Source organism: Mya arenaria, chromosome 1 (genome assembly GCF_026914265.1).
Source record: "Mya arenaria isolate MELC-2E11 chromosome 1, ASM2691426v1".
Lineage (NCBI taxonomy): Eukaryota > Metazoa > Mollusca > Bivalvia > Myida > Myidae > Mya > Mya arenaria.
Window position 1 is genome coordinate 32,849,302 of NC_069122.1, and position 15,252 is coordinate 32,864,553.

At 33.0% G+C, this 15,252-nt stretch overlaps 1 pseudogene; it reads right to left on the bottom strand.

Annotated features, from left to right (window-relative positions):
• Positions 1-2,391: 2,391 nt before the first annotated feature.
• LOC128226506 (calcitonin gene-related peptide type 1 receptor-like) lies at positions 2,392-13,914 on the bottom strand (annotated as a pseudogene).
• Between the last annotated feature and the right edge of the window lie 1,338 nt (positions 13,915-15,252).

The window sequence follows — 15,252 nt, forward strand, 5'->3', positions numbered from 1 at the left end:
CGGTTCCTATCGTCGCTGTAACAAGCGGATCAATTGGTAGACAGAGGCGACTCATTTACGAGATGCCCCAAGAGATCAAAAGCGTAATGAGTGAATCTTGTGAATCCGATCGCAGATATGATCCTTATACACTTAATGTTGCTGCGAGTTGAAGAGTCTATGGATGCATTAATGCATTATTTTGGAGTTACTGAGAGTATTGTATTTGTTTCGTTTTCATGTCAAAATACGCATTTTAAAGTAAATCACACATCATGACACATGCCGTATGATGAGTCTTATGAAACATGATTAAAATTTAAAAAGCAAGTATACACTCATAATGACAATACAATATGACATATAACAATGCTATGACCTCTACCAGAACTTCAGACGTCACTTTATCATTGCAGTATAGTTACACATATTACTGTATTTTCACCTGTTTGAGCATCTCCTCTGAATAGCTTGCGCGATTATTGATGAACACACAGTTCGTCTTTACGGATATGTTCATGCAGCAGATTTTATATGCAGCCTTTGGATATATAACAGAGAAGTTACTTTTAGTTTGATCCAAGCAGCCATATTTTATAGAGGAGAGGAATCTACTCATTTGATCCCAGAATCCTGGAAACCAGTCAAACGGTTTAAATGCAGTCTGTTTTTATATGAAAAGGCAGAATGTACTTTCACAATTCCTGAAACCGGGATCGGCAAAGATATTAAAGGAGGTCAGTGGTTATACAATAGAGCAGAAAATACTTATACAATTCCTGACACCTGACTGGCCTAACGGATTACAAGTTTAAATAATACGTACAATCTGTAGACTGAAGCCAGCAAAGCGTATTAACTCGATGCTTTTCTTATCTAATGGTGTACTTTTTCTGTACCTGAAACTGGTCAAGCGGATTAACTTCACCCTGGTTCTTTAATGATTATTATTTCTATTTCGCTTGCAGTAAGCGGAAGGCTTAAAGATGCACTCTTACTCCCTAACGAGATTAACCACAAGTAATAAAATTAATTTAATATACCAAAAAGGATGTATAAATGTCGAGAATAATGGTTCTTATGAAGAATACAGAGTTTAATTTGAAAGAAAAGTGAAGGAAACATGGTATTTCTACCATATGAGACTATAATTAATCACAGTAAATCTTTTAGCATTCACCAAATATTTAATATTTTTGCGATTTCAGCTATTAAATACACGGTTTCAATCTTATTATCAGTAATTCATATCATTATTTAGTAAGTAGTTTTTTATAAAGGTTTATCACTCAAAATTGATTTTGTTGTACGTTGGTATGTATTGATTTTGAATAAGAGTGTCACTTTAAATGAAATTGACGAGGCCGTGCCTTTATAATCAAACGTATCATAAAGGCCTCCGTTTGTTTTATTTCCAGGACTTTTATGTAGTAATTTATTTATTATAATCAAGAAATGAATATTTGCGCATGCCTGGAAGGTTGATCGTTAAGAAATATGCCTAATAAGGTCCGTTATAACGTTTTTTTATGAACAATTTAGTAAACGTTCATGCAACCTTATTTGTATAAGACGGGAACGCTGAACTTGCCTAAGAATCAAATAGGTGCGAAATTACATGCATTGTTTTATTAATGTATGTTAAAAGTTGTCCAACATATTAAGAGAAACACTGACATTGTAACATCTGACAACAGCAAAGGTTCATTCAGTTATGATTTAGGAAGTTTTATAATTTGGAATATAAATGTATTTCAAATAAACACACACTTAAATTGATATGATTCCTGTGAATTATTACCTTGAAAGGTAATTTATCATACTTTCAATAAATTGATAAAAATCATCTCCGACGAGGTATTACCTTGAAGGATCTTATTTAAACCCTGGCTTAGCCAAATATGCTAAAATCCTAAGTACATACGGACGCAAGAACCGATGATTAATATTATATTGCTTACAAATTTACATGGAAAATGAGCCTAGAGAATTTATGATGTCATACTACTATAACAAAGGAAAGCTAGATTGAATGCTGAATTAGTTTTGTAATGGCGATTTACCATGATTATCATCACACGACTTCTTTATTTTGCTGCGTGTGTTCCAATTTGTTGATCTGTTTCAGGTGTAATGCTTGTGCTATGAATCTCCACTCACATTTGGTTTTATCAATCTAAATTTGACTTTGATTATCCATGTCAAATGTGACTCATTTTCAAAAACATTACAATAAGTGGTATATATTTGCATTGTTGATTATATTGAGCACTCGAGACAATCTGAGAGTTAAAAGATGATAACGTATAAATCAACAGCAATGACCGTCCGTTGATGAGAAAGAACAAATACAAAAGACTGATAATGATAAGAAAATAATTCTTATCATATAACACTAACAAGTAGGCTAAACTGTACAATAAACAATCACACATGCTTTTTGCTGATCAGGATTTCTAAAACACTTGTCACTTATCACTTGTCCTTCAGTTTTATCAGTTCTGACATCACACAGAAAATGTCACGTGACCATTGGTCGGTGATGTTAGCTCCTGCGTGGTACTACTAGCACTGAGCGGCATATAACTTTTACCAGAATTGTCATTGCATTTCGTGTTTCGTCTCGCAAGAGATGTATATGACGTAATTTGTGTTGAAGAAGACATGCTGCTTTTACGATTATGATTTTTAGATGACGTTCTGATGTTAATGTAAGATCCTATGCAATTCCTCATGTATGTGTTAACCTCGTCGTTGAAAAAGCAGAAAATTAACGCCACGGTCGACCCCTGAAAATATAATAACTACAACTGAATATATCTGTTGCAATGTTTATTATTTGAAATACTGATATTGGTATTTGTTTATATTATCAATAACGTCACTTAAATAATTGAAGCAAAAATGCAACAGTGACTTTAAAGATTTATGCGAACGTTCATGTCGGCCTTTTTGCATGTTATTTCCTTAAGTTAGGTTACTGTACATGTAGTACTATAATATACCTACATGTTACGCACACATATATCATAATTAACTGCAATGAAACGTTTTGCCCAATACAGACTAATCTGTTAATGGTGGTTGTACCTGTGTATTTTGAACGACCTTCTGCAGTATCTCGTACGTGAAAGACAGCGTGGTTCCCGGTGGGGGTCTGTATATCACAAGGAACTGCTGGAGACCAAACAAAGGTACTAGCACAAACGTCGCTCTCAACGCGTTCCTATTAGAAAAACGTATACATAAGTACATAAGTATTGTTAACTGTATATGTTTGTTAAAATTAAATACAAATTTACAGTACAATTATTTGATTTTTGTGTACGTTATATATGCTGCATAATTTAAAATAATAACCGTGTGCTTAATACCATATGTTAAATGCGCTACACATACATCTGTTAACTCAATACGATTTTCTATAATTAGTAGTATACACAATTGTATAACATTTGTTTTTTGTACATTTGAGAAAGTTCTTTTTCTGATGGTATTCGTTACACTTTTAGAACTTTAACTGATTATCGATATGCAGACACCAATGAAATAATCAGCATGTATGCTCGTTTTCATAATAGAATCATTATAATTTAAGGGATAATTCACCAAATTCAACAACAGTCATGTACTAAGACAGGTAAGAAAATGTAAGCTGTTAAATGTCTAGTGATTCCATGCTTTGTCTTCTTCTTTTATAGTTTCCATATTTATAAAACGACAAAGGAAGAGGCCATTAACTATTGCAAATAGATTGTAGGGTAAAGAGTCATTCGAAATTAAAACAAGAATATGTTTAAGCTTCTTATTAAAATACATAAGTATGGAATAGAAACACTGAAAATACCTGTAATTTTTCGGCTTATTTGGATGAGTTTGCAATTTAGAGCATAATATTTTCAATATATTTGCCAAGAAGAGGACATTTGCCTGAAACGATAAAGAATGAATAATCAGATAATCAATAACATTTTAAAGTACGCATAACTCTATTCATTTGTACTGTTATGACCATCGTTGTTTTGGGGATTTTGTCTGAACATGTAACGTTATGATAAGGACGGCTGTTTGATCGTAGAATTATAATTACATCAGTGCCAAAAAACCAAACCTTCCACAAATTGAGACTGTATATATTAACTTGTAAATAATATCTTATTTAATTATACTTACCCCAATACATATGAGATTTGGTGTGTAGAGTAGCCATTCATATGGGCCTATATTGTGTACCCAGCAACTAAAATATATGATAGTATAATGTTGTTACATGATTACCGAGTTGACCTTTGGACCTACTGATTACTTGACTAGAGGTACAAACACAAAACACTCCCACACACACACACACAGGTTATTTTAGGATTCATACATTGGTATATGTATTTAAAGAACAGCTATCAATACCCATAATACAAAGAATGCAGAAATTTTCTGGACTGAAATTATATATATTGAATATCAATTAAAACAATAGAATATTGAATCTCGCCCCATAATAAAAGATGTGAAACAACTGGTTCAATGAAAATATTTAATGTTTAAAGCCCAAAATGTACTATAAATATCTGCCGTTGAACATTTGAATGTTCTTAAGCCATTACCTGGAATTGTATTCCTGTTTTGTAGCTCTAATAATAGTGTAGATCAGAGATGGAATCCAGGCACCAACTGAGGAACAACGACGAGTTCCATATTATAACAAAAATGAATTTGCTTTGGATGATCAATATGATATAATTCTGCTTTGGTATGTTTTACTCATACTTTAAATACGTATTTCAAAACAGTTGCACTGTGTTTTGTTTTTTAACATTATACATAGGCTAAGGAACATCAAAATGTCAACACAATGTCCTATTTAACACCTGCATTATGTTGCCATTACTTTGCAGAGCAATATGGACTACAAATATATCGGCAGCGCAACATAGTATGCTCTATGTATTCCGCTTACCCCAACCAAACAAATAGTACGGTATAAGTGTCTTTGGCGGCGAGAAGGCGTGAACGATTAACCTATGGAGATAGACACCCTCAGCAAACATCCAGAAGAAGTTTGCCGTGCTTACGTATCGTGTCAGTATGTACAGTAGCTTACAGCCCGCCTGAAATAGAGAAAAACACTATGAAAATTACCGCCTGATGAGATTTCACATGAAAATTCCAATGCAGCAACTCAAGCTTTTAAAAATGTACTCATGTTAATGTCGTCCATGAAAAGGTGTTTGCATGGTAATTATGTCCCTCTTAAACTGGAGATTAGTTCAATTATTCTAACTCTTATTAATCCTCAACATATTTGTTATGACAGAACTCGGAAAGTACATGTAACATTTCATTGTAATATGGAATACAGATATATGGAGTTGCATTAATAGTTTAAATAACAGTTTATTGACCTTTTTGTTTGTTTACTCGTATTTGGTTGCAACGTAAGGGTACTTATAACTTCTCAATTATATTTACAAACAATAATTAAGAATATAAAATACTGCAAAGAAGATAATGTGATCACCATTTCTGCTTTCATATCATAGTGAACAACTTTCACATAATAGTGAACAGGTATATATATTATTAATGACAATAAATTATTACTAAACTTTATGTATGAAACAGAGAAAAATCTTGACTTGCTTGTCATTTGCTATCATTCCTTGACATTGAGCATGCATACGTTAACATGATGGCGATTTTTATACGCCGGTGCATTATAATGTTAACTTGTCCCCAAAAAATATGTCCGTTTTATCAAAGAACATAAAATCTTGGGAACTGCTTTTGTTTCTCGATAGTGATCAAAACGTTTGTGGTCGTTCGTATTATATTGAAAGCATTTTAAGCTGATGGGTTTTGTAGTACTTCAAGACATGGATCTATTTGCAATTAGTAAATCTTTAAGTCATTTTGTTCAAATATATGAATTGGATCGAAATATGTTGCTATGTTAAAATTTCACAAACATAGCGTCATGAACAAATTAAAGAGGATGCCATACCCCTAAAACATGGTCAAAACCGACCATATGATGTCTTTACAAATTATATTTGAAGCTCAATATTGCATTAAAAGTGCATATTTTTATTTTCAATTGTTTAACACCTTTAAAAGCTAGCAATTTTATACGGGGTCACGAGGCAAGGTCGTATACGTGAATATTAGTTATCTTTCATTGTTTGACATCAATTGTTTATCAATATGGTATGTAAAAAGCAATATTATTACATTGTTTATTTTCAAACATATGCTTTTTTTTTTAAATTGACTAAGGTAAATAAAAACGCTCACATAATTTTGGTACATAACGGTATTTGTCCGTTCGTTTTGAAGTAACTTATCAATAGTACAGATGCATGCACTAATGGCAGTTAACTGCTGTCAAATACTCCCCTGCATATGTTCACAAGGGTGATAACATCGCGTCATATACACCTTTGTCTGGTTTCAATGATAACATACCTGATGCCAAGGAAGATAGCGCAGGTTGGTATGAGGAGGAGAAGACTGAGGATGTTGCAAGCTAGCGCCACATAAACCACCGTATAGTAGTCCTATGACAAGAAATATTATTGTATGTAAGTATTAATACAACCTGTATAACGATAGCAACTGTTCGAGAACGAAAGTAAATATCATGTCCGTATCCCAACCAAGACGGTTCTATCTTGGAAACGGAGAGGGCTTGTTTCTACAAGCTATCAGTTTTAGTCACAATTCAGATGCGCACACAGTTTAATCTAGCTTAGCAATGCCACCTGATTTTGGACCGGTGGACAAAACATCTGAAACATTTTGGGGTACGCAGGTTGCTTTGTAATGGTATAAATTAATGCAATACCTGTTTCGGTACACAGTTGGTGTAATTTGTCCATTCCAAGCCTGTAACCGGGTTCAACCACCATGTACCATTTTCTGTACAGTCTTTGTACGCGTATGCTGAATATAAACATACCTTATGTTAATGTGTTGTCTTAAACAGCTTTAGATGGTTAAGACTATAATGAAAATAGTAACATTGCTTGATTTACAGATATCACAGCTACTGTTGTTATAAAAGCAGCACTCAAATTCCTTACACAAACTCATCCAATCTGGCCCATGATGCTCTGTGCAGGAATTGATATATATCTGAGAAATTGTTATTTGTAATGTGTATTGTTGTCTTGTTCGACACCACATTCATTACGTGTCCATAATACTCGCAGAAACTACTTAACAACGCATACTTGATACACTTTCTATGCCGCTAATCGTCCATGCATAGAAAGTGTGTCAGTGATGGGTTGTTAAGTAGTTTCTGCGAGTATTATGGAAACGTAACTAATTTGCTGTCGAACCAGAGATCGTGCACGAGAAATACACACTAGATTTGACATTATATATAACTTGAGAAGCACCTGCGACTCGTTGTATGTGAAGTGTCTAATGTTGTTACTACCTCCCGGACTTCAATATATATAATCTCGAAATGGTTTGCATTTTAAGGCAGGAGTCAACGAGACAATGCCTCGGGTGGGTACATTTAGTTGAAGTGATTGTTGTGATTAAGTTTTGTATAATGTTGGTGTCGTTGTCACAATGGCACGTTGATATCATAAAGCCTATTTTTAAATATTTAACTGGAAACAACATGTGCCACTAATTTGTTCTAAAAAGGCATGCATAAACTTTGTACCTCCGATATCGACTTCTTTGTTGACACAAGATAATAATTAAAGCTGTTAATGGCTAGTTTGCAGTCATTTTCAAGTTGTTGGCAAATGTATGCTGAGGTCCGCACAAACACGGAAGTGTTCCTTTTTTAAACAAAACTGTTGTATGCTGGTTTCAGGCAATCAGTCCTGACCGTGGTTAAAAGTCTTCAATGTAATAAATAAGGGCCGTATCCGTGACTGCTATTTGCGCAAAAGGTTATTCTACATTTTCAAGTTTCCGAAGAGTTCACATTATAAAAACAAACTATTTTTCAACATAACTGTCGATGGCGTTTACATGCGAACACAAACAAAATGACAATTATCAAGGGATAGGACTTTGTCTCAAAGCTTCAGGCCTTATGAAGGCAACTGTATTGTGTTTACACTAATTGAAGCTTATGGACAGTTTCTGTGTTCATTGACATCGAAAGTATTAAACATTTTGTTCAGCTTTGCAAGTCATCGAAAACATGATGCCATAAGCATCGCAATTGTTATTATATATTTTTTTTCCAGGGCAAACTGTTGAAACGGATGCAATTAATTAAAACTACAAAGATCTTTTGTTTATGGTTGTGTAAATTTCTTTTACTACGTATGACGTGTATTGTTGTATAAGGGTATTAAGGTCGCCACTGTCTTTTTCCAGAGTGTAATCATTTTTATCTGATCATACGGGATAAGTGTATGCTTAAAACAAATACTCTGGGGTTTGCACTTCTGGATTTTTTTTCGAGATGACCTGAACTATAGCTTTAAACAAGGTGAACAACATTTAAACAAAAACCTTGTTTAAAGGCTTAAGGCTCGGAATTTGAACGAGACACAAAGTACAAACCAGATGTATACGTATAACGTATGGCATAATTTACACATGCCTCAACATCTCTTTTATAATTAGATGTTTGAAACGGCCAGTAACAACAGGACCTGACTTGTGCCATGTACTTGTTTATATATATCCTGCCTGAAACGTGTCCCAACATTTCACAATAGCAAAATCACATTTCATGTAAACAGTTACAGACATCAATTGCGAATAAATCTATGAAGCTAGCGGAATAGATTGTTTTGAGTGTGCCGTGTGCAAATCTTGAAAAGAAAGGTTTCAAAACTATATTGTAAGTGTGTGTGCTCGTTTGGACTACTCATTGTGCACTACGCCACCAATGTACGTATGTTTGTGTTACAAAATTTGAATGACATGCATCATAGCACGAGACGAGGGTTTCATGCGAGCATGCTCGAGCCTATAACTACACTTTTAAACCTTAAAGCCGAAAAAGAACTGTGTAAATGTACCTGTGTCTAACATGGTCTCGGTGTTATACCTTAAAATATACGTACATAATTTGTTTTGCAATATTTAAAAAATTCAAAATCCACGGCCGATATGTTTATAAAAGGTATGTACATGATAAAAGCAGCGTGTTTGAAAGGGTCACTCGTTCGAGTCCGTCAGAGGCGGAACATTTATTTATTTTATATTACTAATTTATAGAAAACGAATAATTGAAATAATGTTTCATTGTTTGAATATTGAATGTCTATGGAACTCATTGTCCTTGTTAGAATACAATGTTATCGAAAGCATGAAAAATATATGGTCTTGTCTCGTTAGAAGATATTTCAACCACGGATTGTTTTAATCAATATATTCTCGTCGGCCAGAGCGTGTCGGAGAATAAAATTATATTTGGCTGAAATTGATCTTATGAGCGATTGGTTTCCAAAGTGTCTTTGGATTTTTAAAATATTAGACTAGATAGAGAAGGATGTAAATGTACAAATAAACGGAAAAAAAAAACATCACTTAGAAAATACACAAATAATCTTATTAAAGAAGTATTATATTAACTTAAGTACAATATGTATATACTCCAATTTCTTTATGTTTTGGGCTATTTTAATTTGTTTAACGTAATTTTTGTCACATATTTCATTTAAAATTGATCATGAAATATTTCCAAAGGTTCTAAAATTTTATTTTTTACATTACAACATAACTATGTGTTTATCTTTTTTTTTAGCATAACAACATAAAAATATTATATTCGCTCTTTCAATGGCAATATATCTCCCATCGAGTTGCCGATAAGACAACGCTTTTTTTGTAAAATATGATCTTCATAAGATTAGGTAAGTGACATAAGTCTCTATTTATCCTACAGCTGTTTGTCATCGTTTAGAATTAATTGACTCAAACTCGTTTAAACAGTATTAAATTATTATTGAACATTAAAGAATGTTTATTGCTGATTTTGAATCGTAAATCTTTTATATAAATATTGCATCTTACTGAGAGCATTAGCGTTAAATGGGTTAACCTGAGATTTGAATTACAGAATTAACTTTATCATATCAAACGGTTCCTTTTTAATGGTAAGAGCTACTTATCTAGTATATTAATATCAAATAAGATTGCTTTTCGAGATTTGCGAATTACATTCTCTCCCAAAATTTAGATGTTGTATTTACCTAATTGAATCGAATGTTAGTTCAAAGGTAAGCATAGGAACACATTTGATGACTATATCTTATTTTACAACGGTGCAGTCACTGGACGTATAATGAAAATGTTACTTATTACTTATTTAAAGTTTGAAGTAGTATTATAATTGACTCATTGAAGCATCCGACATAAAATCATATTTATTAACCGTTTGACCGATTGCCCAACGGTATGCCTATTGACTTCCCATGGCATTGCTTCTTATAGTGCAATACAGATCTGTCTCCAGTGGATGAAGTAGAGTAAAGTTCAACAATATCCGCGTTAGTGGTCTTTCTCGTCTGGAAGGTTGATGTTACTATGTCTCTCTTCCTGAACAACTTGTTTCTATCAAATTATTTCACAACGTTTTATGTTCGATAGCAGTAATAAAGTGGCATGTTATTGAGATCATTGTGTAGTCAAAAACTCATACGATGTCAATTATGGTTATAAATAAGCTGTGATACAAAATAAATGTTCGTTGTACAATAAATGTGTCGAGGTTATTGTTTAGTGTATGACATACATATAAATATTTATCTAAAAATGGAACGATGGACAATCTTTGATTGAGTATTATCATAGACAAGTCACAAATAACGTTTTCTTAAAAAAATGTTTGTCCTACATTAAGGCATACAAAATACAAATTATATAATGGGGATAACTGGTGGAAATAAAGACTACCGACCGGACATTTGAACACATTTAAGGATCGTGAATAAATATTTCTTACAATTTATATAAACATTCTTTTCGGCTTGTGAGTATTCTTACGTTGATTTGTAACAAATGGTATTCAATACATGCCGCCAAATATCTACCAACACAAACATAAATTTCTGGTCAGTGGTAAGACATATTGATACACGAAGCGCAATAACATATTGAATGCAGAAATTAACGAGAAACACTTGCCAGCAATCAATATGCATCTTTCTTAAATGCCTGAATTAATTCACATAGCTTAGATTGCTATTTAATATTGTATGTTTTTTGCAAGCAATCTTGACAATAAAAAAGCGGTTGTCACTGAAGTTGATATACATTATTTAAATATCACACTTGATCTTCTACTTTAATGATGAACCTTTGATAAAAAAGAAACAAAAATATATTTCAAACTTCCCTGGTCTTTTTGTATACACTGTGAAACAATCTTGCAGTTAAATTTCAATATAACAATGAAAACTACAGGATCAAGACTAGTTGTTGAACATTTAAATATAATCCAGTGGGCACAATACAATTGCACGAACGACAATGACACAATTGGTATAAACACTACATTCGAGTGTACATAAACATACCACAAACAGACTACACATGCATCAAACAATATTGTGATGTTACATGACTAAAAACAGCCATTGTCTTCTAGCTGAACATTTTATTGCTTATAAATATATTTTTAAGTTATAAATGACACTAACGTAAAGTTCTGTATTTTGTTTTGCTACAGTATTGTTTAAACTGAAATATTTTCATGCCATTTACGATTGTATAGTCATAATATGAGGTCTATAAAGAACAATCGATTTAACATTAGATACGTTTACATAACAAAAGGAAATAGGTGGTCATAATTGACAATTGTTGTAATGTATATTTGCGTTAAAACAGTTCACGTAAATGTATGCTCTGAAATCAATTTCTGGAAAGAGGTCTTAACAAGATTTTTTACATGCGTCGGTCAATGTTTTTAGTTAGTTCTCAATATAATGTTTTCTAATTGGGCGTTTTCACATTTTCTGAAGCATTTAGCTAAATATTCGACTGGATTATTTGTATCTACTAGAATATAAAAGTTAAAGTTATTTAATTGGAAAGCTTATGCAAATATGCTATTGTTGCCCTACTGAAGAAAAGTTCAAACACTAACTTAAATTTTGAACATATTTGTGCAACGAAAACGATGAGCAGAAACTAAATAAAAGTGATTATTTAATATTAGGCGTATTGAAAAGATAGATATTTTACAAAATTGGTGTTGCACTGGAAAAGGTTGCTGTCTGAGAAATATTTTAATTATAAAAGTAGTTTACATTGTATATACACTGATATAAGGACATGCTGTTATTGATATCAGCGAAGTATGTGATAAGCGACAGATTGAACACGCCTCATATCACACATAAGTTAATTTATGTTTGCTTCTACTGACTTAATGGGTCTTATTCTTCTCAAAAATAAAATATATATTTATGAACCGTCTACCAGCTTAGTATTTTCGAGAATTATTTAGATAAAGTAATTTGTCGATTAAAAACGAGAAAGCACGCTCTTTCAATAGCGGTTACACGAAAATATTTTATCGCTGTTATTTAAGTGTGTTTCAAATACGTGACCTGAATAACCTATTTCAAGTTTGTTGATAATTTGCGGTTCATGATACAAGGTTAAAATGACCGACCCGGTTGTTTTAGCTGTTATTCGGTTCAAATTCCAAAGGAATATGCAATTTTCTTAAATTTCGACAAATGCCCTGCTTGAACCTTTATTTAACCACTGTATATCATACAAAAAGTCGCATATGTAGGCAGTGTATATTTTTAAGCCGGTAGGCAGTGTATATTTTTAAGCCGGTATATAAATATACAGTTTAAATATCTTTCAAAACGGACAGTGTAGCCAATGGTCAATGTGGCCCGCTCGATAATTATTAGTGGTTACGTTTATTCGGTCAGTGCAAAAGATTGTTAGGCTGACTTTGACATTTAAATTAAAAAAGAGTGTAAGTTGTATTGAATTTTTTTAGACCTTTTTAATCTTGTTCCAGCATTGAGACTCGATTTGGTGAATAAGAGAAATAAATATGTCGAGGAACGATTCGAATCAAATTAAAGGTAGGATGTTGAGAATGATTGACAAACGTTAGTAGACCCTTATGTTGGAAGTTCGTAAGAGTCTGCTTTTTCTTTAATTTATTTTCAATATTAGTCAAGTGAACCCTTTATTGTGCACTGACAGTTCAGTTATTGCGAAAGGAATTCTGAGAAAGGTTTAATTATAGCAGAACTACAGACAGTTAGTATGATATTGGTCAAACGTCAATATATAGAACGCTTAATTAAATTTAAATGTTGTGATTGCGAATACATAATTGAAATATACCTGAATAAAGTTTTTTACAATATAATTAATACGAAATCATTTTAAGTAAAAATCTCGGCAATTTTCGAATTAGTAGCCAAATACTTGTAGCAACTATTCCAAAAGTGTGATGCGACTTAACTCATTGTTTACAACTAAATATTCAGCAAAAAAAATATACATCAAATAAAACTTACCGGATGTGGACCCATGCTCTATGTAGCTGGGACAGGACAGCTTTACTCGAGTAGATTGCAGGACGTCGTCAAAGCAACTGTACCCGTCCCAGGTGCGCGGGCATAACCCGGAAGTGACATTACTCAGCGGGATACTTAACTGTTTTTGACAGCATCTAATTGCTGCCTGGAAACAGTTCATCCAGCGCGTACAGTCGTCACGGTTAAGTGAATTGCATATGACGTCACGAGGTTTTGCGTCTTTAACGTCAGCTAAGACGGAAAAGTTATCAGCGTAGTGTGTCCGGGCATTTTCTGCGGGAACAAGCATCCACGGTTTCTCAATTTGGGGAGTTAACTTATTTCCCGTGTGAAAAAGATATTTATAACACATGGAACAAGAGAAGACATTAAATATGTTCAATGGTAGCTCAAAAAGCCTGTCTCTGCAATTTCCTTCTGTATACTCCATTTCGATCACCTAAATCTTTCTATATTTTTAATGATTGATTTAATGAGATCATCATGAGCCAAAGGCCCTTTCTGACAGGCCAGTCCAGGTCCACCACACGCCATAACACCAATTTGTATTTAAAAGAATAATCTTATTTGATGAACCCGTTTTTTGTGTTTATTTCAACTCGTGATGGAACGCGTTTATGGGTACCTCTATTTTTTAACCGATAAATATTTGTTAACTTTGATTCAAATTTCTTAATTATCAATATATATAATCAAAAGTTAAATAAATAGTCCGCAGTACACCTACAGCTGTTTATTAGCTTATCGGAATATATTACCTGTACATTAAAGATAATACGTCCACAATCGGAGGCTGGTTATGAATGTGATAGTACACAGCACGTTAAAGCATATCACTTGTATTTAAACAGTGGTCGAGATAGAACTGACATTTGATACCCTTCATTATGATAGCTATAAAACTGTCCAAGATATATTTACTGGTCGCCACTAACAGTACATATACAACAAGTGTTATCTATGATCAGTCACGATCATCTGTTATACTAGCCGTTGTTTTTAAAGCTACATTTGATATAATTTATTATTAATATCAAATATTTGAAACTTGTATCTATTTTATCAGCGCTTTCATATTTTATCAACTTATTTACATACTGTACCTATTATACATACCCTCGCACGTATCACTGATTTCCAAGTTTTAGTCAAAGAGATTTTCAGATTAAATAGGCAAAATCACTAGGGCGCGTAAATTACGCCCATGTATTTAACTGTTTAATTGAGTGAAAAGGTCATATGCATGAATCAACGATTTATAAACTCTTCGATCTCACAATAACTTTACAAAAGGTTATATTCATTCGATTGTAAATTAGTAAGTTATGGCTTACTTTTCATTATTTTATTTAACACTTTCACCAAAATAATTCGATTCACACTTAATTTGCCCAAATACTGTGCAATCCGCAAATTCACAAACACTTATTTTATCCAATTAACGTTCCGATATTTCTAAATGTATCGTAACCTCTGCACATTATGCTATCCCAACCCACAGGCTTGAAGAAAACAAACGTTGTTACGCCATTCGCTCATTTGGAAACAAACGCCAATCTTGCCGGTCTAAAGATGCTTCAAAGCTTTCATGAGGAACGTGTAAATATTTTGCCAATATATTTTTCCGTCTGAAATCGTCATTGACTGGCCTGATGGATACCAAGAAGCATCAAACTGTCTCTCTGATCAACATCGCGTTATTAAAGCTAACTATTTGAGCATTTCTTGGCGTGTCCGATTTAACTAAAAATAAATTGTTTTAATTGCT